Source organism: Trichomycterus rosablanca, chromosome 26 (assembly GCF_030014385.1).
Source record: "Trichomycterus rosablanca isolate fTriRos1 chromosome 26, fTriRos1.hap1, whole genome shotgun sequence".
Lineage (NCBI taxonomy): Eukaryota > Metazoa > Chordata > Actinopteri > Siluriformes > Trichomycteridae > Trichomycterus > Trichomycterus rosablanca.
The window spans coordinates 12,463,301-12,491,005 of NC_086013.1; the positions used below are offsets into that span (position 1 = coordinate 12,463,301).

General features: G+C 41.4%; 1 protein-coding gene across 1 annotated transcript in view; it reads right to left on the bottom strand.

Annotated features, from left to right (window-relative positions):
- The window catches only part of camkk1a (calcium/calmodulin-dependent protein kinase kinase 1, alpha a), a 52,120-nt gene extending 37,764 nt beyond the window's left edge, over positions 1-14,356 (bottom strand). Inside the window, exon 1 of the mRNA XM_062988614.1 lies at positions 14,028-14,356. The gene's annotated coding sequence lies outside the window, so the exon portion shown is untranslated. The remainder of the gene's footprint in view (positions 1-14,027) is intronic.
- Positions 14,357-27,705: the final 13,349 nt, after the last annotated feature.

Consider the following 27,705-nt stretch of genomic DNA (forward strand, 5'->3'; position numbering starts at 1 on the left):
AACCCAACACTAATCTATTTCATCTATTAAATTTCATATTACACTCTCACAGAGAGGAACAAAACTCTCTCAGGGTATAAAAATAGACATGGAGGCGATCAAGGCCAAATCCCATGCTAACCTTACTTGAGGGTTAGAGACAGCAGGATTACAGGAGGTAAAGAAGAACCTCCACTGCTCACTCGATAAAGTTAGTGCTCATGAGATGGAACTTATTTAGATGAACAAACACCAGGAAAAGTTTGTTTTTCTAACAACCATTAAAGCATTTTATTTATTTATTTCTCCAAATTTTTAGTGCGTCCAATTTTTACCCCATTGCGTTATGCTTTCTCTCTACTGGTGCTGACCCCCACCCCGATTGAAGAGAGCAAACTGACACACGCTCCCTCCGAAACACGTGCAGTAGCCAATTGCATCTTTTCACCTGAACGAGGCGAGTTCATATGCGAATCAGCCCTGTGCACGGAGAGCCACACCCTGATCAGCATTATTCCTCTACTCTACTGTGCAGACGCCATCAATCAGCCAGCAGAGGTCGTAATTGCATCAGTTATGAGGAGTCCCTATCTGGCATTTTCCTTCCCTGGATGAACAACAGCCAAACTGGTGAAATCCCAGCTCTGGTGTGCTAGCGTATTTTACCGCTGCGCCACCTGAGCGGCATTAAAGCATTTTATGAGGTTCATAGTACAGTATAAAGTCTGACATTTGCATACATGTGTAAGAAACATTTTGGGTTGAGAGTGGGGAGAGGGGAGGTGATGGGTGGGTGGGATATGGGAATTTGGTGAGCACAAGTACATGTTCACATGTTACATGTATGTACATTGTTCCACTTTGTGGAGTGTATTGGTGTGTAACCGTAATAAAAGAATATAATATTTATATATAATAAAAAAGCCAGTAAGATGCCATAAAGATTTTTAAAACACCCTGCTAGAGAGATGGCTCATGATATCGCACAAGGGGGATACCCTCTGTCTGACAGTCCCGAAAACACACACACACACACACACACACACACACAGGGATGGGCTTCAAATAACTGATGGTACTGATTCATTAAAAATGAATGGTGGAATTTTAGGACCATGTGAGTGTTTGGACTTCACCTAACTCTTACTCTGCTCTAAAAAGCAACTAAAGAAAAAGTCTAACACACACACACAAACACACACACACACACACACACACACACACACACACACACACACACTATTCAATACGTAAATGGAACCAGCTAAAATATTGCCGGCCATTTGGTTATTGCTGTCCTGTCTGGCTTTCTGAAGTCTTTTTACAATAATCAGAATTAAATGAAAGGGGGAATCTGAACATCTGAAAGCCTCAGTTCTAGTCATTTTAATCTAGTCATTTCCAATTCCCCACTGTCCTTGCCCTGCCGCCAACCACCTCCGTTCTGGTCGAGAAAACACTATTACACTCCCCGTTCGATACACATCCAGTCTCCGGCTGCTACTTCTCACCTGCTAGTGGTGGATTCCCGCACAGGCGTGGGAACACAGAATCAATTATGGAGAGTCCCGCTATGCTCCATGTGCCCCTCCCCCAACCTGTGCTGGCACACAGACCAGTCTCGAGATCGCAGTTTGATTCAGCAGGTAGGAGAAACCTATCCAACCTTCCGTCACCGCCGAGGGTCGAACGTGTGAGCTCGAACACTCCCTGCTGCATCACCTGAGCCAGCAGGGTTTTTTTTCCAGCTCATCGCTTATATCTGAACTAAACAGAAAATGTGCACCTTCAGGTTCCTGTCAAGTTTTAATCCGGCTCTTTAAAGTACCTGTGCTTGCTCTTCAGATCCCAGTGAGAGTGTATGAATGAGTGCCCGGTCACCCACGACTCTCCGGCGCAGTGCCTAATAGGAGAAGGTTTTAATGAGCTCAGCTTTCTTATTCTCAGAGACGAGGAGGATCACAGAGGATTCAGGTGTCTGTCTGTCTGCCTGGCCGCCAGCGTGGGTGAAGACCTGAGAGATCAGCTCGCTTTGGTACGCAGTGGACATCAAGAAAATCATACTGTATTTTTTCTGCTCACTAATTAATGAGGGTTTTATATGTTGAGTAACGTTATGAACCGCTCAGATTAATGAATGTTGGCTCTATTTGCATAATGCTGAATGAATTCTTTTGAAATGTCTAGTCGCTATTCATAATGAGAAATTGAAATGCCTTAAGACTGCTGTTAGAATGAAGTCTATTGTGAATCACTTACACAAAAGAAAGGCATGATTAGATTAAAGCAGAAGAAATAATAATAATGCCAGACTGTGCCGACTGTGTTTGGTTGCTTTAAATTATAATAGTTATCTACAGACAGTGCAACTGTCACCCTCTGCACCATAAATATAACTCGTCGGTTTGAAACTCAGCTCTGCCATCCAGCTGGGCTGTGCGCCTACACGAACAACGACTGGCTGTTGTTCATACAGGATGGGAGCCGGACCAGGGACCTCACAACTGATGCAATTACGACCTCTGCTTGCTGGTTGATGCGCCTGCACAGAGTGGAGGAATAATGCGCTGATCAGGGTGTGCCTATGCGTGCACAAAGCCGATCCTCAGATTAACGCTCCTCGTGCAGGTGAAAAAAATGCAGTCGGTACTGCATGCGTGTCGGAGGGGGCGTGTGTCAGTCTCGTTCTCCTAAATCAGGGCGGGATCTGCATCAGTGGAGAGAAAGCGTAATACAACAAAAAAAAGCCAGCATCTTGACAGTATATGTGCCTCAATATATGACCAAAAGTATATAGACACACGGACGGCACAGTGGCTCAGTGGGTAGCACTGTCGCCTCAAAACAAGAAGTGGGTTCGATTTCCAGGTGGGGGCGGTCCGGGTCCTTTCTGTGTGGAGTTGGCATGTTCTCCTCGTGTCTGTGTGGGTTTCCTCCGGGAGATCCGGTTTCCTCCCACAGTCCAAAGACGTGCAAGTGTGTTGAATTGGAGATACAAAATTGTCCATGACTGTGTTTGATCTTAAACTTAAACTGATGAATCTTGTGTAACCAGTAGCCTAGTGGTTAAGGTACTGGACTAGTAATCTGAAGGTCGCAGGTTGAAGCCCCACCACTGCCAGGTTGCTGCTGTTGGGTCCTTGAGCAAGGCCCTTAACCCTTAATTGCTCAGACTGTATACTGTAACTGTACTGTAAGTCACTTTGGATAAAGGCGTCTGCCACCTAATCCTTTAGTTTAAGTGTCAAGTGTACAAATCCCAGTGAGAGTACTTACACACTCAATTATTACAGAAGAACACGGGACTGTGCAGCTCATTGAGTACACACCGTAACAGTGACAGCTAACACACACACTACGTGATTGCAAATGCAAATGTAGTAAAAGAATGCAAATCACAATTTAATCTAATTTCCAATCAAGACACGTCAAAAAACAAGATGCAACATGAGCGCACCGAAAACATAAATATGAATTTTATATTCTGTTGTATTAGGTTACGGCTTTTTGAGTATCTATTTCACATCTGTACCGGGCACCTTTCTACTAAGGTGTAATATAAGCATGTCAAGTTGCTTCTATTAGAGAGAAATGTGCACAAACACTGTAAAGCTCATTATTTTGGAATGCGATATCCAAAAAAACTTAAGGTCAGGAGTCCAGATACTTCTGTCCAGCCCCGGTTCTGGACTGCTTTGCTTGGGGGGGCAGTAAAACCTAATGAGGGGGCATGTTGATAGTCATGTTTTTGAAGCCAGAAATATATTCAAGGCTTGATTTGTGCATGAATGATGACAGCCAAGCTATTGATACTGGCTTAAAGTGATGTATGAGGTAAATAAATAAAAATGCATGTTTTCGAACTTAAACTTAAAACCCAATGATTAAAAAATACATGATGATTATGTAAATGGAGAAAAAAGATTATCTAATTGTATTTCATTTTAATACGCCCCCTTAATTAAATTGCCATTACTAATAGAACAACTCTATTTCTTGAAAGGCTTTAATACAAATTTAAGTCAAAGCTGACAAATGTACCTACACACAGACTGAGAATATTTAAACGTGGAAATAGGAATGAGTGAGAATATTTATATTATTGGGAAATTAAAATATAAAGAAAACAAAAGAATACTAATTCTGTAAAAAAAAAAGTGTTTACCAGTATACCTGCCTCTCGCTCACACTAACAGAACATATACTGCCGAACTGAACTGTTTGGGGCAGTCTGCCGATTTTTATATGACTCAAAGAGCCAATCAGGAATAAGCAAGGAAATATCTTCACACTGTAAAACAAAATGCATTTTTGTGATTGGTTCAGAGATAATTTTAAAAATAGCCGTTGCTTGCATTGTGCTTGGGGGGGCAAAGACACAATTTGGGGGGGCAATGCCCCCCTCAGCCCCCCCCTAGCGCCAGCCCTGCTTCTGTCCCATAGTGCATTTATGAGAAAAACCTTCAACTGAATCTAAATATTAAATAATCTAATGAATAAAAAAGGGGGGAGCAGAATAAAGCAGAGGTAAAATATGAAAATTATTAATTACAAGTCAGGGGATTTTTCTTGCATTTTTCTGCCAGTTTTCCTCCCAATCTAGTTGTATCCCATTACCCAAGGACACTACCCCAACAACAAAACACCAAGCAAAAAAAATCATCTCGGTAACTCCACTTGTGAGAGTGCTTTCCTGCAGTCAGTAAAGGAAAGCCAGTTCCAGCAGCTCGGCCGTGATTTGCTTTAATAGCCCGTTTCTAATTGCTTAATTAAATCTGTTAGATGATGCCGGAATTACACTGCAGACATCTGGTGCGCTCTTTACCAAGAGCCAAGACGCACAGTGGGTTCTGTGATTATAGAAAACTACTTAAATATGTCATTCCTTTGACTGGCATGGAAAAAAAATCTCAAGCATAATAATAATAGTTATGAGAGAGTCCGGCTTAATCCCACCCCTATCTGAACAACAGGCCAATTGTTGTTCATGTGGCCGCTCAGCCCAGCCGGCAGGCAGAGCCGAGACTCGATACGATGTATTCAAGATCCCAGCTCTGGTTCCAGCGTGTGTTTTTACCGCTGCCCCACCTGAGCGGCCCAAGTTGATGCATAACTTTCACAGTTTGTTCTTTATTTCTCTTTTCGGCTGAATTCCATTACCAGTTCATGCGGATCTGATAATCCGGGCAGCTTTGACAAGATGCTTTCTGTTCCTCCAGTAATACCAGGGCAGATGTTTGTAATAAACAGCCAGAATTGCTGATTACGCATCAGTACGTCTCATACAGAAGACTTCGATTTAAGCCAGATAAGTGTGTACGAGTTTGTACGAGCCCTCTGATTTTCTAATCTCACTGAAAACACCAACAAAGTAGCAGTTTCAAAGCCTGGCCGATAATCAATCCGGCGCCTCTGATCTCACCAGCCAAGAACAGGAAAAAAAACCTAAACGTGCTCATTATTAATAATTGGTCTCCTTCACCCTTCTGTAAACATTCTTCCAGCGCCAGCAGTCTGTCGATAAACTGATAAAGCATCTCTGATCCACCCATGGAAAAACAACACCCCCCGTCATCTGCGGCCCAGAATCGGATCTCATCAGAAACGAGGCCTTTCCTCCTGGAAAACGTTCATTACGTGTATGAAGTGTCCTTCTAGACGTGAATGCAGGGGCCTGCCATCTGCTGAGAATTGAATTATGAACCGGACTGAGTGATTCGAGGCTGTTCATTTTAAATATGCCACTCTGGAGATTGTGTTAATTAGCTGGCGAAAACCCCTGCACTTCTCAGAAGTGTCCTTGTGTCGACTCTACACATGTGGAGAAAATTAGGAAGGACAGGAGAGTGGATCAGTAGAGTGGATTAAAAGACAGGAGGTACAGGCAGTAAAACGGCTGTTTAAAAAGGTCAAGGTACTAAAATTTCACTGTCTAATCTTGCTTCAGCATTTAAACAACGGACAGTGTGTGGGTGTAAAACAGCCTTCCAATGAAAAACACTGTAAGGCTAAAAAGTATGTGGACACCCCACCTAATTATAAAGTTGAAGTGTTTTAGCAACCACCATTGCTAACAGGAGAATAAAATCAATGACAATAAATATTTATCAATCATATTTATACCTCAATTTTATGAAATTTGAACCCTTTTACTCCCAACCTTTTGGTAACTTAAGTAAAAGCTCTTTCCCCTCTTCAGCATGACTTGGCCCCCAAGGTCCAATAAACAAATATGTCAAATCTTTCAACATATTTGGTGCAGTGGTCTGAGCGGAGACTTGAACTGAATCCCTAAGAACACCTCTGGGATGAATTGGAACGTTAAATGTAAGCCAGGCATTAGGTGGCTCAGTGGGTAGCACTGTCGCCTCACAGCAAGAAGGTCCTGGGTTTGCTTCTCAGGTGAAGCGGTGTGGGTCCTTTCTGTGTGGAGTTTGCATGTTCTCCCCGTGTCTGCGTGGGTTTCCTCCAGGAACTCCAGTTTCCTCCCACAGTACAAAGACATTGAAGTGAGGTGAATTGGAGATACTAAATTGTCCATGACTGTGTTTGATATTAAACTTGAACTGATGATTCCTATGTAACGAGTGACTACCGTTCCTGTCATGAATATTAATAAATGAATAAATAAATTGAGCCAGCCCTTCTCACCCAGCATCAGTTCCTGCCCTTACAAATGTTTGGGGGGTTTTTTTGTTTTGTTTTTTGAAAAAATGAGCACAAATTACAGTCAGCTCCAAAATCAAAGGAAGCTAAATCTACATTAATGCTCAGGATTTTGCACTAAGATCTCTAACAGTCTGGTGTCCACATACTTTACACCATATACAGTAGTTTACATACACACATCCAATGAGACAAAACATCCTAAAATTTATGCAATAATAATCCGATAATTCTGGGGGTGTAGAGGACCTGAAATGGATTGGCATTTATTCCAGGGTGTGTTACTGCATTGTGGTAACTAGCCAACACACCAAGCTTCATAAACCAACTGAGTACATGACAGATTCAGAATGAAAAAGCCAGACTCGTTGGGAGATCTCTTTCGTCCGGCTCCTTTCCAGTAACAGATGGCTCCTGCAGAGCCTCAGTCCAGTACCATAATCAGAAAATCAGAAATTTCATTTCTGTCATAAATACTAACAAAACTAAAACGTTTGGGGTTGATCTTAAAAGCATTCTACTGTTCCAAGTAATCCCAAAACACAAACTGACACACTAGGGCTAAATAATTTTTAGTTTCTCTATATAATAAAGAGTACAGCACAGCAGTAAACTACACAAACCTATCACAACTAAGATAGGGATCAAATCTTTGTGGTGCTATCATCAAAAAGAGAGAATGGCTAACATGGGATGTATTTCTAATAAAGAGGCCAGTAGTTCAGTGTAGTGTCTGCCTTTGGGCCATGTTCATGGCAGGAAAGGTTCTGATACGTCTTAATAGGTCAACAAAAGGAACAGAGTTGCTAATCTGTTGTATTTAGTGAGGTTATGTAGTGTATGTACTGTATGTCTGTGCTGTATATTACTGTAGTTTTGTTATTAACAGGAATTTTAGGAATGTCTCTGCTCTGTGTTGTTAAACATTTCCTTAATGGTGTTTACTGTTGGGATCTGTCGTCTCGCTCAGTCAGAAATGATTCTAGCATTAAGAGGCCAGTATGTTTAAACTGGATCCAATAACACAGCTGTACGTTACACACAATCCCACACTAATTAGAACACACACACACAACTATGTTATTACCATGTAAAAATCACTGATCAACTAAATATAGACACAAATTAGATGCTAAATGCTATGATATATGTTTATTTATTTATTTAGTAGTTTTACGCCATGCTTACGCCATGCTTGGGAAGTTGTAGCCTAGCGGTTAAGGTACTGGACCAGTAATCAGAAAATCGCTGGTTCAAACCCCACCACTGCCAGGTTGCCACTGTTGGGCCCTTGAGCAAGGCCCTTAACCCTCAATTGCTCAGACTGTATACTGTCACAGTACTGTAAGTCGATTTGGATAAAAGTGTCTGCTAAATGCTGAAAATGTAAATGTAAACGCTTAGACTATGATATATGAATTACTCCTGGTGTTTTATTCTAATAAGCTTCACAGTAAACAAGTTTTATTAATACAGCTTATAAATAAAGGCTTTGTGTTTAATAGCACTTCATATCTATATTAGTACTAAAAATGTTAAACCCTTCTTGCATTGTACGTATTAACAAACTCGTATTGTTGTGACGATTGTTATCAGACATGCCTGTTAAAATAATCATTAGCATGGAACGTCTGGCGTTTTTCCAGTTCACCTCTTCCTTATGGTGTTTTGTTCCTGCTCTTTAGCTCCCTTATCACAAGCAACCTAAGCTAAACACTGATTTGAAAATTAGACTCACTACTTCTAAACGTGTTCCACAATACTGACAGTTCGTTATCATTTTAAAACACCATTATTTCCTCTTACAAATCTCGAGTTGTTTCCTTTTTTAGCTTTCAGCGGGCTGTTTTTTACATGTGCTGCATTATTTAATAGCCAGTATTTAGTAGAGATTTCTGAAAAAAATCATCACAAACATTTATAATTCAGATTTGTCTGAGCCCGCAACTTATTGTTGAGATTTTTATCAGCTGTCACAGAAAGTAACCAAAAAGCCATTCAAGCCAACAAACTGCACCTGTGTTAACGAACACTGTTGAATAATAATTAGTTCTGAGGGCCATCGACACTCCCAAGGGCCTAAAATTGCCATTAAAAATTGCCTCAGGTAAGCTCATAAACATCAACCCAGCAGGAAACACAGCTTAGGAAATCAGGAAGCCAACCTCTGATACTGCATTCAATTTTACATTAAAGGAGATGTCTAAATAAAGCAAAACTAAAAGATGGTGAAAGGTAATTTCTGCCAGGTTTAGGATTTGCTTATTTTATTATAAATATTTATAATAATTTATAATTTGGGCAGTTTTTAATTTATAATTATCAATATAAATATTGAATCATACACAGTAGTTGTAGCCTAGAGCTTAAAGTACTAGACAAGTAGTCGAAAGGTCGCTGGTGCCAGGTTGCCACTGTTGAGCAAGGCCCTTAACCCTTAATTGCTTAGACAATACTGTGACAGTACTGTAAGTCGCTTTGGATAAAAGTGTCTGCTAAATGTCAAACATGTAAAATATACCTCTCATGAGGAACCCTGTCGACCTTTTTCCACCGTAAGACACAGCCAATAATGCCCAGTCAGGCCAAAAACACAGCAGAGATTCAAACTAGAACACTCAAGATCTCAGAGGTGGTGGCCATTGCATTAGACCCTCCTGATCAGCCTTTTGTGTTCAACTTTGACCTACAAATTTGCGTCTGTGATCAAAAGCAATTGGCACTGCTTCAGACTGGCACCAAGTTCAATTAAGATAGAGAAATGCTAGCTTTAGATACTTCTATGATTCTTGATATATATCTCAATTACAATGAATTCTTCTGATTCATTACATTTTACTGATCATTAAAAACATGTCTTTTACTCTCTTACGTTAAAACAAAAACTCGTAATGTAGAGCCTACTATAGAAACGTCAACTCTTCCACGTGAAGCACTTCTACATGCAGACACGCCTCCTCTGCTCACACAGAAGGAGCACGGCGCTGATAATAACAAGCTTTGTTTCTGCTCAGCACTCTGAGACACCTATTCCACCCAGTAATTTCTGTGTAATTTCTGTGTAACACACCAAACATCTGGTTAGCTGAACATCAAAGCAAAACAGCTGTATGACAGGGAAAATCCCATGATATCATGCTGTATTTGTATGAAGAATCTGTGTTTTTAAAGGCATATTTCCCAATTTTTTCGCAATCTAGTCGTATCCAATTACCTGATTGCATTTTGCTTTCTCTCTACTGATGTTGACCTCCACTCTGACCGAGGAGAGCCATGACTAACACATCCTTTCTGACACGTGTGCAATAGCCGACTGCATCACACAAGGCAAGTTCATATGGCGCTCAGTATCGTGTAGGGAGAGTCACGCACTTATCTCTATTATTCCCCGTCACTGTGCAGCACAATCGATCAGTCAGAAGAGGTCGTAATTGCAGCACAGCTGACCAGTGGTCCTTCTCGGCCAGCCAAGGGTATCGTGCAACCTACAGAAGTCGACAGAGTGCTCAGGAAAACTGAGACAATTCAATAAAGGGTAAAATCTTCACAAAAATGAATGAATTTGGACTGCTTTGTCACTTTCTGTCATACACGATGTGAATGCAGGGTTAAAAATACGCCAGCGAGAGGCTTTTCTTTGTTAATATACACAGTCAGACTCAGACGTACCCTCTGTGTGCTGAGATCTGCAGACAGACCCTACTGGATCTGACAGAACAAAGAAACCCCGTCTCAGCCTACTGTAATTCCTCTTCCTCCATTCGTCTGTCAAAAATACTTGGTGCATTCAAAGTTACCAGGGGCGTAAGACACTCCTGTGGAGTAGAGTCGTCTCGGTTTCCCTCTACCCCCTCCCAAACCCCCCACCCGCCCCAGCGCTCTCGCAGGTTTCCAGTCTGACAGCAGAAGTGAGATTTCTCTCAGACAGTGAAGCAGAGGTGAGGCTGGCAGCACAGCGTTACAAAACAGGTGTGTAAATGTGTGTATGACTGGCGTGGGTGTGAAATCGGGTGCTATGCTGTAATTTAGTTACTACGAAAGCCTCCGGCAACCGTTCACGCTGACTCAGACACGAAAGCAGAACCAGAAATGATGAGACTGTGGTTTGAAGCATTTGGGAACATGTCTTGCAGGCCTTGCTAAACAAACATACTTAATGATATGAGAAAATAAAGTCACTTTTTAGAGTTAGAATCAATATAATAAAAATGACATGCTTTATATGACAGACCAAAAACATTATAGATTTAACCTTGGGCAGCATGGTAAAGCTGCAGGTAGTGTTTATGCTACACGGCTCCAGGGACCAGAGTGGGTTTACTCTATGTTGAGCAGGTCCACAGATGGGCCTTGAACCTGAGATTTGGGTTTCGTCGTTGGACGTGTGTGAGGTAAGTGTTCTTCTGTAGGTATTCTGTTAGGTTGACTGCAGTCTGGTTTATCTCAAGTTTTCTTCCTTAAGGGAATTTTTCCTATCCACTGTCGCCCTCGGCTTGCTCGAAGGGGGTTTTTGGTCTGTCGGTCCTGGATTCTGTAAAGTTGCTTTGAGACAATGTCTGTTGTAAAAAGGGCTATACAAATAAAGTTGACTTGCCTTGCAGGCCACCATAGGATTAACTTTTCATATTATACTCATCAAACTATTCAGTGAACCTTGTGGCGTGGATTGTAGGCACTGCAACCCTAGAGGGGACCACTCCCATTACAACAGAGAGTTCTAATGAATAAAAAGAATGCCTTTATTTGTAATATATACATTTACATGTGTACAGCACAATACAATTCTTTCTTCGCATATTCCAGCTTGTTTTTGGAAGCTGGGATCTGATCGCAGGGTCAGCCATTGGACCCAAAAGTGGCTGCATAGCAGAGCCTGGATTTGAACCAACAATCTTCCAATTGACAGTCCAAACCTATACCTCTACCACTGGCCGATATTTCATTACCCATTCCACACATTGATTAGAGCTGCTTTCTCACACTGTCTCACATTCACTTACTAATTGTATCTTCTTCAAAAAGCAACCGGACAACGATACAAGTTTGAGCAGCTATACACACGTTCACAGAGCCTTCAGCACACTGACACACAGCGGAAGTGGGTGAATGCTGTGTGTGGTCTTGCCAAGAGCATAAACGCTACTGAATTGACATTAAATGTGCAGAAAAGCACATTAGTATGAAGCTCTTTGATCTCTTTGGTTATATAATAAACGTTTAAGTCTTGGGAGAAGAATGATATCTGTAGAGAGCAAAGGATTAGGACACTGGTGAGTTCTTATTAAATACCTGCTCTCATTAATTGATTTGAAATGTCACCTATTTAAACATAAATTGACACCAATACATTTTAATACTTCGGTTATGTACATTACAAGTACAATACTGTGTTCTGTATAAAATGAGAAATCTGATATTTTATACATAATGACATACATTTCATACCATGACCAGCCTTGGTGCTACACCTAGTTTCAAGGAATTCTCTTATGTATGTGTGATTACCACAGAAAACAATTTCCCTGAGCTGGAAAGAAAGCATTAATAGTGCTACTAGTCATCAGAAGTTTTACACATCACCACTTAACCTCAAGGACCTTAACAACAGTTGCTTGAACTGTATTCAGTCATAATTGTAAGTAAATGTAAATAAATAAAGCGTAATAGTAACTTGATAATACTTATAAAATACTATGTTTACACATACTGGTATGTCATCATTTAGGAAACTAAAGCTACAGAACCAGTTCAGCATTTAGAATGTAGATTTAACAGTCATTAGCAAACAGTTCATTACAACCACTAACTAAACATACTAACAGACATATTAATATTAATGAAGTCGGTCAACAGAAGCTCTTCTAGACAACATCAGAATCATTATTATAATCCGACAAGCAGAATTTCACCTTTATACTGGAGTATGATGCAAAATATTCACGTTTTTTGTTTAAACAAAGAGAAAAAAGATGCAAAGTTTAACATGGTCAGCCTTTACAGTCATGCATAATAGCTTTTATGCTTGTGATTTCAATGTACAATGCTGCTGCCATTCATTTTTTAAATAATAGAAATGCATAAAATAAGTATTCCAAATTGGGTTAGAAACTCCACATGAAGCTGGAAGCAAAGTGGGCGCATGCACACTAAGGGTGGGTCGTGGTGTATTTCAAATCTGTGTTTTTGTACAGAATTTAACTTACATTTTAACCAACATCATTGATGTAGCATTGAGTTCTTTGTTGGTCATTAGTAGCAACCATCATCCAGCAGATTTATTAGTGATGTCCCAGTGTAATTCAGACACATTTACATGAGTTGGCTTGTTAGAAGTACTGGGGGCATAGTACACACATCTGTTTATTCTGGTGGCATAGTACAGACAGCTGTTTGCCCTGGGTGTGTAGTAAAGTCGCGTATTTCCACACTGATGGTGCATTCTTTACATCAATTTGCACCAGTGGTGTAGGACAGATATCTAATTACCACAGAGATAAGTTGAAAATATTAGATTTTATGCAAAATATGCAGATTTGTTGCATGATTTAAAATGACTTTAATACACCAGGCTTTTTCTTAGACATGTTTCGGGCGGCACGGTGGCTAAGTGGGTAGCACTGTCGCCTCACAGCAAGAAGGTCCTGGGTTCGATACCCAGGCGGGGCGGTCCGGGTCCTTTCTGTGTGGAGTTTGCATGTTCTCCCCGTGTCCGCGTGGGTTTCCTGCGGGTGCTCCGGTTTCCTCCCACATTCCAAAAACATGCAAGTGAGGTGAATTGGAGATGCAAAATTGTCTATGACTGTGTTTGATATAAACTTGTGTGAACTGATGAATCTTGTGTAATGAGTAACTACCGTTCCTGTCATGAATGTAAAAAAAGTGTAAAACATGACGTTAAAATCCTAATAAACAAACAATCTTAGACATGTTTTAAATACAGATCAACACACACACAGCAGGGAGGAGAGCAAATGAGACCCCCAGGTCAGACCAGACTGTGATGGACAGGCGCAGTAATAATGTACGTGATTACAATACAGTATAGTGAACACTAAATAACATGTGCATACTAATCACATCTGTATACAGGAACGCTGCATATGAATAACATTTTCTCTATAAGCTCCAAAACCTAAACATTTCTTATATTATTAGGCATATCGTATATGTATGAAACTGTGTAATAATTGTATATAATAGAGGAGTAACAGTACAGGTGATCTACTGTAACACCCAGGCATGCCATGCTCCGAGTCTATTCATCAAAGACTAGAATATTTAGACGCCCATCTGAACCGACACATATAAGAACACAACATCTGGAATAAACCATGTCCAAAGTGATTCAATTCTATATTAATACTGAAAAGAAATTCACTTACCAATTTCTGCAGATAATGAATACCTTTTTAATCTCATAAACCGTGCTGGGATGACAGGCTCACCCAACCGACTCCTGATTCACTTTAGACTTGCTGCTGTAAAGTACTGCGCCTGAGTGAATCGATTCACCTACAGAGATCCGACCATCACGCTCATGTTCCGCTGCATGATTCTCGTGTGTTTACACAGTTTGCATTATGAATGCATGATTATCGTCCGAGTGGCTGCACTCGGTTCCGCACAGCATCGGCCAACGCGCTTTCTAAACCGAATATTCCCGGTTTACTGAGGCGGCTGCTGTTTACCGTATAGAAAGTTATTCATACTGCAGATGAACACATGAACGCTTCCGTCCCTCCAGCACGAGCTCAGCGCGCCGCGCGACTCAACAACCCAGTGAACAACTTCCCAACCTCCTGAACGTTTTCCCCCGCCTGCCTCCCGTGCCAGGTCCTAAAGCCCGCCAGGTTCTCTAATTATCACACAGCAGTGGGAGAGTGTCGCATGGCTCAGAGTGGAAACATGACGCTGTAGGCTTAGTCCTAGACCAGCGGTACATAAACATGAAGCTGTAGGCTTAGTCCTAGACCAGCGGTTAGTAAACATGAAGCTGTAGGCTTACTAGACCAGCAGTACATAAACATGAAGCTGTAGGCTTAGTCCTAGACCAGCGGTACATAAACATGAAGCTGTAGGCTTACTAGACCAGCGGTTAGTAAACATGAAGCTGTAGGCTTAGTCCTAGACTGGCGGTTCATAAACATGAAGCTGTAGACTTAGTCCTAGACTGGCGGTTCATAAACATGAAGCTGTAGACTTACTAGACCAGCGGTTAGTAAACATGAAGCTGTAGGCTTAGTCCTAGACCAGCGGTACATAAACATGAAGCTGTAGGCTTAGTCCTAGGCCAGCGGTACATAAACATGAAGCTGTAGGCTTAGTCCTAGGCCAGCGGTACATAAACATGAAGCTGTAGGCTTAGTCCTAGGCCAGCGGTACATAAACATGAAGCCGTAGGCTTACTAGACCAGCGGTACATAAACATGAAGCTGTAGGCTTAGTCCTAGACCAGCGGTTAGTAAACATGAAGCTGTAGGCTTAGTCCTAGACCAGCGGTACATAAACATGAAGCTGTAGGCTTACTAGACCAGCGGTACATAAACATGAAGCTGTAGGCTTAGTCCTAGACCAGCGGTTAGTAAACATGAAGCTGTAGGCTTAGTCCTAGACCAGCGGTTAGTAAACATGAAGCTGTAGGCTTACTAGACCAGCGGTACATAAACATGAAGCTGTAGACTTACTAGACCAGCGGTACATAAACATGAAGCTGTAGGCTTAGTCCTAGGCCAGCGGTTAGTAAACATGAAGCTGTAGGCTTAGTCCTAGACCAGCGGTTAGTAAACATGAAGCTGTAGGCTTACTAGACCAGCGGTACATAAACATGACGCTGTAGGCTTAGTCCTAGACCAGCGGTACATAAACATGAAGCTGTAGGCTTAGTCCTAGACCAGCGGTACATAAACATGAAGCTGTAGGCTTACTAGACCAGCGGTTAGTAAACATGAAGCTGTAGGCTTAGTCCTAGACCAGCGGTACATAAACATGAAGCTGTAGGCTTACTAGACCAGCGGTTAGTAAACATGAAGCTGTAGGCTTAGTCCTAGACCAGCGGTACATAAACATGAAGCTGTAGGCTTAGTCCTAGACCAGCGGTACATAAACATGAAGCTGTAGGCTTACTAAGCCTCTATATATATATAAGTCCTTTCTACAGTAACATCAGTCAACGGACATTCAATGTGACCTCACAGGGTCTACCCATAACCCCTTAAAGCCTCTCAAATTACGCTATTATGGCCATGGTCACATGGACGTGGTCACATATAGGAGACCATAGCAACACGTCTTAGAAGGGCAATACAACAAACTGATGAAGGTGTATTGATCACCACATTGAAAATGAAGTGGTATTGATTTTCCCTTTTGCCTGAATCACTATAAGTATAAGCAGATTTATGCACAGGTTTACAATGTGAACATTTTAAAGAACTAATGCAGTTTTTTATATCATTTTTATTTAGGTCGCTTATATTTGAACAGGTAACACTGGGCCCAAGGCAGAAAAACCCTAATAAGTCAGTGTAAATGCTCGACTGGTTGATAGTGGTGGGTTGGAGTCATAGACTGCTGCTTCATCTGTGTGCCCGCAGGCTCATTTAGCAGGATTTAATGTTCCAGTTAACGTCATACATCATGTTCTTAGTGATTAGGTTGCCAAATCTGACCGACTTTTTAACAGCAGCCAAAACTGTTAACATTTTTAAGAAGGACTAGAGGTAATGTTGGCATGTAGCTGGCATGTAGCATTCTTCAGACTGTTCTTAGGGTATAAAGATTGAGAACGATCTAAAAGATCTGATTTAGAGAAGAAAGCAAAGCAAGACTGCAAAGCTCATTTAGGTCTCCCGATCATGGTTATATAACTGGGTCACACATTAGTCCTTCTGTTACATCCATTACTTGGGCCATTAGAAACTAAGCTCATATTCAGTAAAGTAGAGGAGATAATGGGGTATACTGATGTGCTTGCTACTGCTTAGCAGCTTTACCGCTAGATGCATTGGGATCAAGGCTTAATATAATATTAGCACAGGATTAGACTACAGCAGTTATTATATGCATACATTCTTGATGATGGGATTCTGTTTCTGTGTCCTCACAGGCTTTCTTTCAGCCGGAGAGAAAGAGAGGATAAAAAGACAGAAAAAAATCTGTGGCTGAGAGAGCTGTCGAAATATCAAAAAGCTCACCCCCCTAATGCGCTTTGGAGTAAAGCCCTGACAGCTTCAGATCTCCCTACCACGCACTGGAAGTTGGAGAAAGCCCGAAGGCTTGGCGCTGTGCTGAGGTTATTATGTCTCATATTATTATGGACTGACCTGATTGAGTAATCAAGGCAGGACTTAATAACTCAATCTTGCTGCAGGTGTGTTAGGTGTGTTTCAGGCATATGAAAGATACCTGCATTGCAGAGAGTGTTCTAGCAGAATTTCATTAGCATATTAAGAATGAAGGATTTAGACTTGCGTGTGTGGCGTGGGCTACTGCTTACTGAAACTGGCGGTGTTGATGCACTTCCATCTGCTTTTTGAATGATAGAAATGTCCATTGCTAGGGAACAATTAAATCTGGAATATGATCTTTAGGTGAGGTTGAAGGCAGGTTTGTATGTAGGCATTGTCTAGGACATGGCAGCAATTTAGGAAAGAATAGAAATAAACTGGAACTATACTTTGTTTCCTAATGTTTTTAATTGAGGATTCTGACCTAATATCAATTGAATCTGTATCATATATTAAGTACAGTATATATATATATATATATATATATAGCTGTATAAATGTATATATATATATATATATAAATATATACAGTATATTGAGTATATTTACAATTAAGATGTAGGGTTAAAGTTAGGACACGTATTTGTTCTGTATTTTACAGTTATACCTGTATAGTTACAGTTACCTTGATTACTGTGTGTGTAATTCATGTCCTGTGTTGTTTGCAAAATCAATAAAATTTATATATATAAATGAAGCAGTTTGATTGGATGGAAATTATTTCACTGTCTGTGCAGTGAGAAGGTTAAAACTTTTTAAATGCTTGATAGTTTGTTGCAACAGTTTGGGAATGGTACTTTATTCTTATAGCATGGCTTGATGTGTTTGGTTATGAAGCAAAAGGATGTTTAAACTGGGGGTTGTCTGTTTATTAGGATTTTAATGGTACAGGAACTGTAGGTACTCATCACACAAGATTCATTACTTCTCAAGTTTATATCGAACACAGTCATGGACAATTCAGTGTCTCCAATTTACCTCACTGCATGTTTTTGGACTGTGGGAGGAAACCGGAGCACCCGGAGGAAACCCACGCAGACATGGGGAGAACATGTAAACTCCACACAGAAAGGACCCGGACCGCCCCCACCTGGGGATCGAACCCAGGACCTTCTTGCTGTGAGGCGCCAGTGCTACCCACTTAGCCACCGTGCCACCCTAAGCATGGGCAGCTTATAGAGCTCCTAGATGTTCTTCATTTGAACTTAAATAATCTTGACTTGTTATCAATCTGTCCACTAAGACATGTACATTTTTTTTATTTAATTCTATACACCATATTAAGGTGGCAGGGTTAAATATTTCAGACTACAACTGTTACATTATTTTGCATAGGTGCTTAAAAATCATATCGTTTCTTAATGTGCATCAGTACACCATGCTGAGTCAGCATCTTTTCCAATTCCTCCCGTATCGCACATGTACCCTGATCTCAGCGGGTTCCAGCAGAGCATGCTGGGTTGTGTACTCATAGGGAGAGTAACGAAAGACAGGTTCTTGTTAGTTCCGTTGGCTGAGCTTTCCCTTCTGCTGCATGACTACAGGGAGGCTAGGCTCTGACTTATTGTTCTCATGAGATCCAATCAGAGGCAGAACGTGTGACACAGACGGCAGCAGTTCCCTCAAGCTTTCTCACCACATCTCTGTTTTTTTCTCCTCGTTGTCTGACTTTCTATTGATCATGGAGCCGTTCATGTAGCTACAGTCAATAACATCCGAATAATAATTACTTCATTACTGAGGATAAGTGGATAATACTGCAGACACTCTCTCACATCACATCTGAGACAGTAAATACTGTATATACTTTTCACTCTAAAAGAAGTAATAGATACATATAAATAAAAATGCAAGTAAAGCTAGGTCCCTTATTTAGAATACTCATAAAGCACATGTACATACACTGGATGGGTAAAAGTAAGTGAACCCCTCCCTATTTATTAACTTTATGTATTTCAGCCACACCAGTTGCTAACACGCATAAAATAAATCTTAAAACTACAATTCATTTTTATCAACTGTTTCATCCTGGTCAGGGTAGCAGTGGGTCTGGTTCCACTGAGAAACACTCAGAGCAAGGCAGGAATACCCAGGACAGGGGGCTAATCCATCACATGCATACTTTTAGAAAAAATGCAATTACTGACACCTATTAAAAGGCAGTGGCAACCAGCTTGGCCCCCCCTACGGCCCCCTAATGAGTGAGTCACCTCACTCTTGCGAACACACGGCGACAAAGCTGCACACCAGAGTAACCCACATTTTCCAATCGGACAGTTTTAAGGGGTTTTTAGACTGAAAACTGCATAAATAAAATGTTGAATTCTATTGAATATCGACAGTTTCCTCTTAATGCCCACAATGCACATTTGGGCAGAAAGTAATTGGCCCCTCTAACATAGCCTCTGGCCCCTGCCTGGCCCCCCCACCTCACATGGTCTAGAACCGCCACTGGTAAAAGGAAGCTATGCTTGAAAACTACAAATGTAGCTTGAGGGCAACATGGTGCTTCAGTAGGTTAGGCGGGTTGCCAGACAGCCTAAGGGTTCTATGTACACTGGCTATGTCCACAAAGCTATTAATTTACTAAAGCTGTAGCTCATCACTCAAATTGCTCCTGTGCTGCTGACAACAAATTTCCGATTTGTTACTCTGGTGCCCCCTACTGCTCACCAAGGTAGCCAATTGTTAAGCACCCAAACAAGTGTAAATTATAGATTATATAATATAATCAGACATTTTTAACTTCGGTCCTCACCAGTGATTAATACGATTCATTCTTTTCTTTCAATGCTGGATCTACAACCACACGATTCACATGTTTAGCTCATAATAAAGCTCTAATATTTGGAGTAGATTAAGAAACAGAGAGAATGATTAGCTCAGCAGTTAAGGTAGTGGAATAGTAATTGGAAGGTCACTGGTTCAAGCCCCACCACTGCCAGGTTGCCACTGTTGGGTCCTTTAGTAAGGCTCTTGTTTGTTTATTAGGATTTTAACGTCATATTTTACATTTTGGTTACATTCATGACAGGAACGGTAGTTACTCATTACACAAGGTTCATCAGTTCACACAAAGTTATATCGAACACAGTCATGGACAATTTAGTATCTCCAGTTAACCTGACTGCATGTCTTTGGACTGTGGGATGAAACCGGAGCACCCGGAGGAAACCCACAAAGACACAGGGAGAACATGCAAACTCCACACAGAAAGGACCCGGACCGCCCCACCTGGGGATCGAACCCAGTACCTTCTTGCTTTGAGGCGATAGTGCTACCCACTTAGCCACCGTGCCGCCCGATTGCTTGGATTGTATACTGTAAACTGTGGGTTGCTTTGGATAAAAGCGTCTGCTAAATGCTGTAAGAGTAAATGTAAAATCGGAGTTCCTTCCACATGACTGCAGTCATAACAATTTTGCTATTATTGTAAGGCAGTAAGCACGGTTGCTATGGGAAGATTAACACTCCCCTATCTATCAAACTGTGGCTAATTAATTGGTTTTTAGCATTCAAGCACACATCTGTGCATAATAGCAACAGAACTGCAGCAAAGAGACTCTATTAAGCAATAATCATTCATTACATTCTTCTTTTACCTTCTGGATTCCTTTTTCCTACTTCATTATATAATCAATATTAAATACTATTAATATTAAGTGGTTCTATAACAGCACGCTTTATGATGTTTTATTATTCCTCCAATACGTGGAATAAATCTACAGTAAAGAAAGACGTATTTAAACACTCTTGGTTGTCATTAATATATATATATATATATATATATATATATATATATATATATATATATATATATATATATATACAGTGTATCACAAAAGTGAGTACACCCCTCACATTTCTGCAAATATTTCATTATATCTTTTCATGGGACAACACTATAGACATGAAACTTGGATATAACTTAGAGTAGTCAGTGTACAGCTTGTATAGCAGTGTAGATTTACTGTCTTCTGAAAATAACTCAACACACAGCCATTAATGTCTAAATGACTGGCAACATACAGTGTATCACAAAAGTGAGTACACCCCTCACATTTCTGCAGATATTTAAGTATATCTTTTCATGGGACAACACTGACAAAATGACACTTTGACACAATGAAAAGTAGTCTGTGTGCAGCTTATATAACAGTGTAAATTTATTCTTCCCTCAAAATAACTCAATATACAGCCATTAATGTCTAAACCACTGGCAACAAAAGTGAGTACACCCCTTAGTGAAAGTTCCTAAAGTGTCAATATTTTGTGTGGCCACCATTATTTCCCAGAACTGCCTTAACTCTCCTGGGCATGGAGTTTACCAGAGCTTCACAGGTTGCCACTGGAATGCTTTTCCACTCCTCCATGACGACATCATGGAGCTGGCGGATATTCGAGACTTTGCGCTCCTCCACCTTCCGCTTGAGGATGCCCCAAAGATGTTCTATTGGGTTTAGGTCTGGAGACATGCTTGGCCAGTCCATCACCTTTACCCTCAGCCTCTTCAATAAAGCAGTGGTCGTCTTAGAGGTGTGTTTGGGGTCATTATCATGCTGGAACACTGCCCTGCGACCCAGTTTCCGGAGGGAGGGGATCATGCTCTGCTTCAGTATTTCACAGTACATATTGGAGTTCATGTGTCCCTCAATGAAATGTAACTCCCCAACACCTGCTGCACTCATGCAGCCCCAGACCATGGCATTCCCACCACCATGCTTGACTGTAGGCATGACACACTTATCTTTGTACTCCTCACCTGATTGCCGCCACACATGCTTGAGACCATCTGAACCAAACAAATTAATCTTGGTCTCATCAGACCATAGGACATGGTTCCAGTAATCCATGTCCTTTGTTGACATGTCTTCAGCAAACTGTTTGCGGGCTTTCTTGTGTAGAGACTTCAGAAGAGGCTTCCTTCTGGGGTGACAGCCATGCAGACCAATTTGATGTAGTGTGCGGCGTATGGTCTGAGCACTGACAGGCTGACCCCCCACCTTTTCAATCTCTACAGCAATGCTGACAGCACTCCTGCGCCTATCTTTCAAAGACAGCAGTTGGATGTGACGCTGAGCACGTGCACTCAGCTTCTTTGGACGACCAACGCGAGGTCTGTTCTGAGTGGACCCTGCTCTTTTAAAACGCTGGATGATCTTGGCCACTGTGCTGCAGCTCAGTTTCAGGGTGTTGGCAGTCTTCTTGTAGCCTTGGCCATTTTCATGTAGCGCAACAATTCGTCTTTTAAGATCCTCAGAGAGTTCTTTGCCATGAGGTGCCATGTTGGAACTTTCAGTGACCAGTATGAGAGAGTGTGAGAGCTGTACTACCAAATTGAACACACCTGCTCCCTATGCACACCTGAGACCTAGTAACACTAACAAGTCACATGACATTTTGGAGGGAAAATGACAAGCAGTGCTCAATTTGGACATTTAGGGGTGTAGTCTCTTAGGGGTGTACTCACTTTTGTTGCCGGTGTTTTAGACATTAATGGCTGTATATTGAGTTATTTTGAGGGAAGAATAAATTTACACTGTTATATAAGCTGCACACAGACTACTTTTCATTGTGTCAAAGTGTCATTTTGTCAGTGTTGTCCCATGAAAAGATATACTTAAATATCTGCAGAAATGTGAGGGGTGTACTCACTTTTGTGATACACTGTAAGTGAGTACACCCCACAGTGAAGATGTCCAAATTGTGCCCAAAGTGTCAATATTTTGTGTGACCACCATTATTATCCAGCACTGCCTTAACCCTCCTGGGCATGGAGTTCACCAGAGCTGCACAGGTTGCTACTGGAATCCTCTTCCACTCCTCCATGATGACATCACGGAGCTGGTGGATGTTAGACACCTTGAACTCCTCCACCTTCCACTTGAGGATGCACCACAGGTGCTCAATTGGGTTTAGTCCATCACCTTTACCTTCAGCTTCCTCAGCAAGGCAGTTGTCATCTTGGAGGTTGTGTTTGGGAGTGGGAGGGGATCATGCTCTGTTTCAGAATGTCACAGTACATGTTGGAATTCATGTTTCCCTCAATGAACTGCAGCTCCCCAGTGCCAGCAACACTCATGCAGCCCAAGACCATGATGCTACCACCACCATGCTTGACTGTAGGCAAGATACAGTTGTCTTGGTACTTCTCACCAGGGCGCCGCCACACATGCTGGACACCATCTGAGCCAAACAAGTTTATCTTGGTCTCGTCAGACCACAGGGCATTCCAGTAATCCATGTTCTTGGACTGCTTGTCTTTAGCAAACTGTTTGCTGGCTTTCTTGTGCGTCAGCTTCCTTCTGGGATGACGACCATGCAGACCGAGTTGATGCAGTGTGCGGCGTATGGTCTGAGCACTGACAGGCTGACCTCCCACGTCTTCAACCTCTGCAGCAATGCTGGCAGCACTCATGTGTCTATTTTTTAAAGCCAACCTCTGAATATGACGCCGAACACGTGGACTCAACTTCTTTGGTCGACCCTGGTGAAGCCTGTTCCGAGTGGAACCTGTCCTGGAAAACCGCTGTATGACCTTGGCCACCATGCTGTAGCTCAGTTTCAGGGTGTTAGCAATCTTCTTATAGCCCAGGCCATCTTTGTGGAGAGCAACAATTCTATTTCTCACATCCTCAGAGAGTTCTTTGCCATGAGGTGCCATGTTGAATATCCAGTGGCCAGTATGAGAGAATTGTACCCAAAACACCAAATTTAACAGCCCTGCTCCCCATTTACACCTGGGACCTTGACACATGACACCAGGGAGGGACAACGACACATTTGGGCACAATTTGGACATGTTCACTGTGGGGTGTACTCACTTATGTTGCCAGCTATTTAGACATTAATGGCTGTGTGTTGAGTTATTTTCAGAAGACAGTAAATCTACACTGCTATACAAGTTGTACACTGACTACTCTAAGTTATATCCAAGTTTCATGTCTATAGTGTTGTCCCATGAAAAGATATAATAAAATATTTGCAGAAATGTGAGGGGTGTACTCACTTTTGTGATACACTGTATACACCAATCAGCCATAACATTAAAACCACCTCCTTGTTTCTACACTCACTGTCCATTTTATCAGCTCCGCTTACCATATAGGCATATAGGAGCACTTTGTAGATCTACAATTACTGACTGTAGTCCATCTGTTTCTCTGCATGCTTTGTTAGCCCCCTTTCATGCTGTTCTTCAATGGTCAGGACCCCCACAGGACCACCACAGAGCAGATATAATTTAGGTGGTGGATGATTCTCAGCACTGCAGTGACACTGACATGGTGGTGGTGTGTTAGTGTGTGTTGTGCTGATATGAGTGGATCAGACACAGCAATGTTGATAAAGTTTTTAAACACCTCACTGTCACTGCTGGACTGAGAATAGTCCACCAACCAAAAATATCCAGCCAACCGCACCCTGTGGGCAGCGTCCTGTGACCACTGATGAAGGTCTAGAAGATGACCGACTCAAACAGCAGCAATAGATGAGCGATCGTCTCTGACTTTACATCTACAAGGTGGACCAACTAGGTAGGAGTGTCTAATAGAGTGGACAGTGAGTGGACACGGTATTTAAAAACTCCAGCAGCGCTGCTGTGTCTGATCCACTCATATCAGCACAACACACACAAACACACCACCACCATGTCAGTGTCACTGCAGTGCTGAGAATCATCCACCACCTAAATAATACCTACTCTGTGGTGGTCCTGACCATTGAAGAACAGGGTGAAAGCAGGCTAAAAAGGTACGTAGAGAAATAGATGGACTACAGTCAGTAATTGTAGCACTTCAAAGTGCTTCTATATAGTAAGTGGAGCTGATAAAATATATAGTGTGTGTATTTATAGAAATATTAAGCCTATAGCACAGAAATTTTGGCCACAACTCCATTAGTTATAGTCACAGGTTCTTGATCCTAGTAAAGGTACTACGGCGCCATCTGGTGGCCCATAGTGGTTTATACAAATCAATACAAAATGATCAATACACAGAAAATCAGAGCGCAGAGAAGACGCACTAAAACAATAACAAGATAAATAATCTTTATTATTTCCATGTCTTTATATATATATAAAATTATATATCCATAATTAATATCACCATGGCAATGCAGAGATTCCATTCTCAGTAGTGGGTACAAGGCTCCAAATGCTGCTGAACAGAAACCATGCCACAACCCAGTTACCAACTTAAAAACATGAAGCTGCACCAATGATTTTTTACTTAGTTCAACTTAAAGCCGAGAATTTTCTACAGCAAAGAATTTGCAGCATGTACAGCAGAGAAAGCTGCACATCAATCAAACATTGAAATAAGCAATTTGAGGAAAATGTGGACTCCACCCAGATGCACGGTTACAATCTTGGGCCTCTGGAGCCACTGTACCCACTCCAAGCCCTTCAAAATGTACATGATAAGACTTCATTACCCAGCATTCATCATTGGCCTGTGTAAACCACAACAGATTAGAATCAGCCCCCCTACTCACCTAACCCTGCCAAACCAATCAAGTGGAACTCGCTCAAAGAGGAACGCTCGTGTTATTTACTGGCCACTTTACTAAAAAAGATTTATTGAAAAAAAAGTGGACACAATATTCTTATTATTATACTTACATAACTTTACTTTCTACATTTTAAAAGATTGCTTTTGTGCAGGCAATTGTCAATTAAAAGCTGTTTTTAAATGGTGCCATGAGTAGTCAAATGAGAAATCAGTTCCACTTTAAGAAGTCTGTATCAGGTGCAATGCTAGTGCATTATATAAAGCTTTTAACAGGAGATGGTACCATTCCCAAAAACTAGGCTCCAAGTAGTGAGAAGAGGCTAAAACTGATCCGAAGAGAAAAACTCCAATAGCTACTCAAACCAAAGTACTGTAAAAATCCTCAAATATTATTATTATTTATTTATTTATTTTACAAGCCCAAACTAAGTGAAAGACCTCCGTCAACCTTTAAAAGCAGACAATTACTAAGCAAACAAACAAAAAATCCCTGATGCCCCCGATGTCCTTGAAAAAAGTTTGCTGGTAAATAGTGAGTTATTATTTAAAAAAAATTAAATAGTACATACTGTATAGGTTATTAAGTACAGTAACAACGTTCCATGCATTTTTCCGTCTGTACAGATTTTAAGATCAGTAGTAATTCACTAGGCTGTACAAGCCCACATTGTCTGCTGCTTGGACCGCCAGTGGTTTGTCTAGCCACAGTGAGTGAAAACAAGCAGGCCTTATTGCCACAGGTCAGTATGCTGGGCTTAGCGTTTTACAGTCCGTTTCTTAACAAACGAAACACGTTTATCTAATAAAATGAGTGCACGCTGCCGGTGAGAAGTGCTGCGATTGTACAGAAAGATAAAAACGGCCTCTAGGCTAGACGTTTCACGTAAGCACGTCGGTCACAATTGCATCAGATTTAAACTACATGTTTCAAGATCAACATAGTGGCACACGGGCAACATGTATAGCTGCTCTGCTAATTCCCCACACACACTCACACTGGCCAAGAACAGACAGTAAGGACATATTATACGTTACTGAAAGCAAAAAAAAAAGACAACCTAAACCACCTGGGTTCATTCAGTCAAATACATTATTACCACTAGAATTTTCTACTTAAAATAAAAAAAAGCAAGCAAAGTTTATCAAGCGCTGACGATGAGCCCCGCGATGTTCTGCTGTGTCTCGTTCAAGGAGGAAATCATCTCTGAGAGGGACTCTCGGTGAAATGCAAACAAAAAGGATGGAAGACACAAGAAAACGACGGCGTCTTAAAATAATAAAGAAAGAAGAGCGTAAACTGGACTCGTCTTCGAGACGTGAAGAGGGTGACATTCACAAAGAAGTGACCATACATTCATTCAGTAAGAAACCTTGCACCTTGTGTGTAACATGTAAATGTGTGTGTGTGTGTGTGTGCTATTGATAAAGAGGCAGTTCTCCTGCCGTGACTGTGTGTGTGTGTGTGTCTTGACTAAAGGCTTCAATAAGTTCATACATCTACCAGCTAGTGCTTCTCTCAGGTTATGTTCCACATGGAGCTGCTGAAAGCCTAAAAAGGCCTAATTAATTAAAAGTTTGAATGCATTGGTAAAATAAATTTAAAACATGATCACAGGCATCTCCTGTTCAATAGTGTTTCCATAAAACAAGCAAAAACGTGACAGGAGAAAGAAACATGGTGCAGTCTGTCGAGAACACAAAATCAATTCATAACAGGTGATGAATCAGCCGAACCAGCTGAATCATCTCGACAGGTGATTTATGTACGCACATTTGATAATGTCAGGTTCGGTTATTCATGATACTATAGAAATTACTCATTTGTGGCCAAAATTTTGCACAACAGCCTTCTCAGAACTTCTCTGTTTCCACTAGATCAGGGTATTTTAAACTTTTTTTCAAGCGACCAACATTTTGTCCGATGCATCTTACTCTCTCTGTTATGCTCTACAATCTGGTACCACTGCGGTTCACAAGACGTTACATAAAGCCTCCACAAGGGGGCGGTCGCGTGCAAGTTTATGTGCCAGTCATAATGACTTTATTTAATTACTATTCTTTTTTTGGTTCGCGACCCTTAGACCCAGGGTTTGACAAACCCTGCACTAGATGAACCAGGATGGATTTCGGTCCCTGTTGTACAACATGTTAGAGATCTATTTAGAAGAAGCAGAAATGTGTTTAGTACATGCTGCCTGGAGTAAGGTGCAAGAAATGCTTGAGGCACGCCTGCACCGGGTTTAAAAAGTACATTTGTGTTA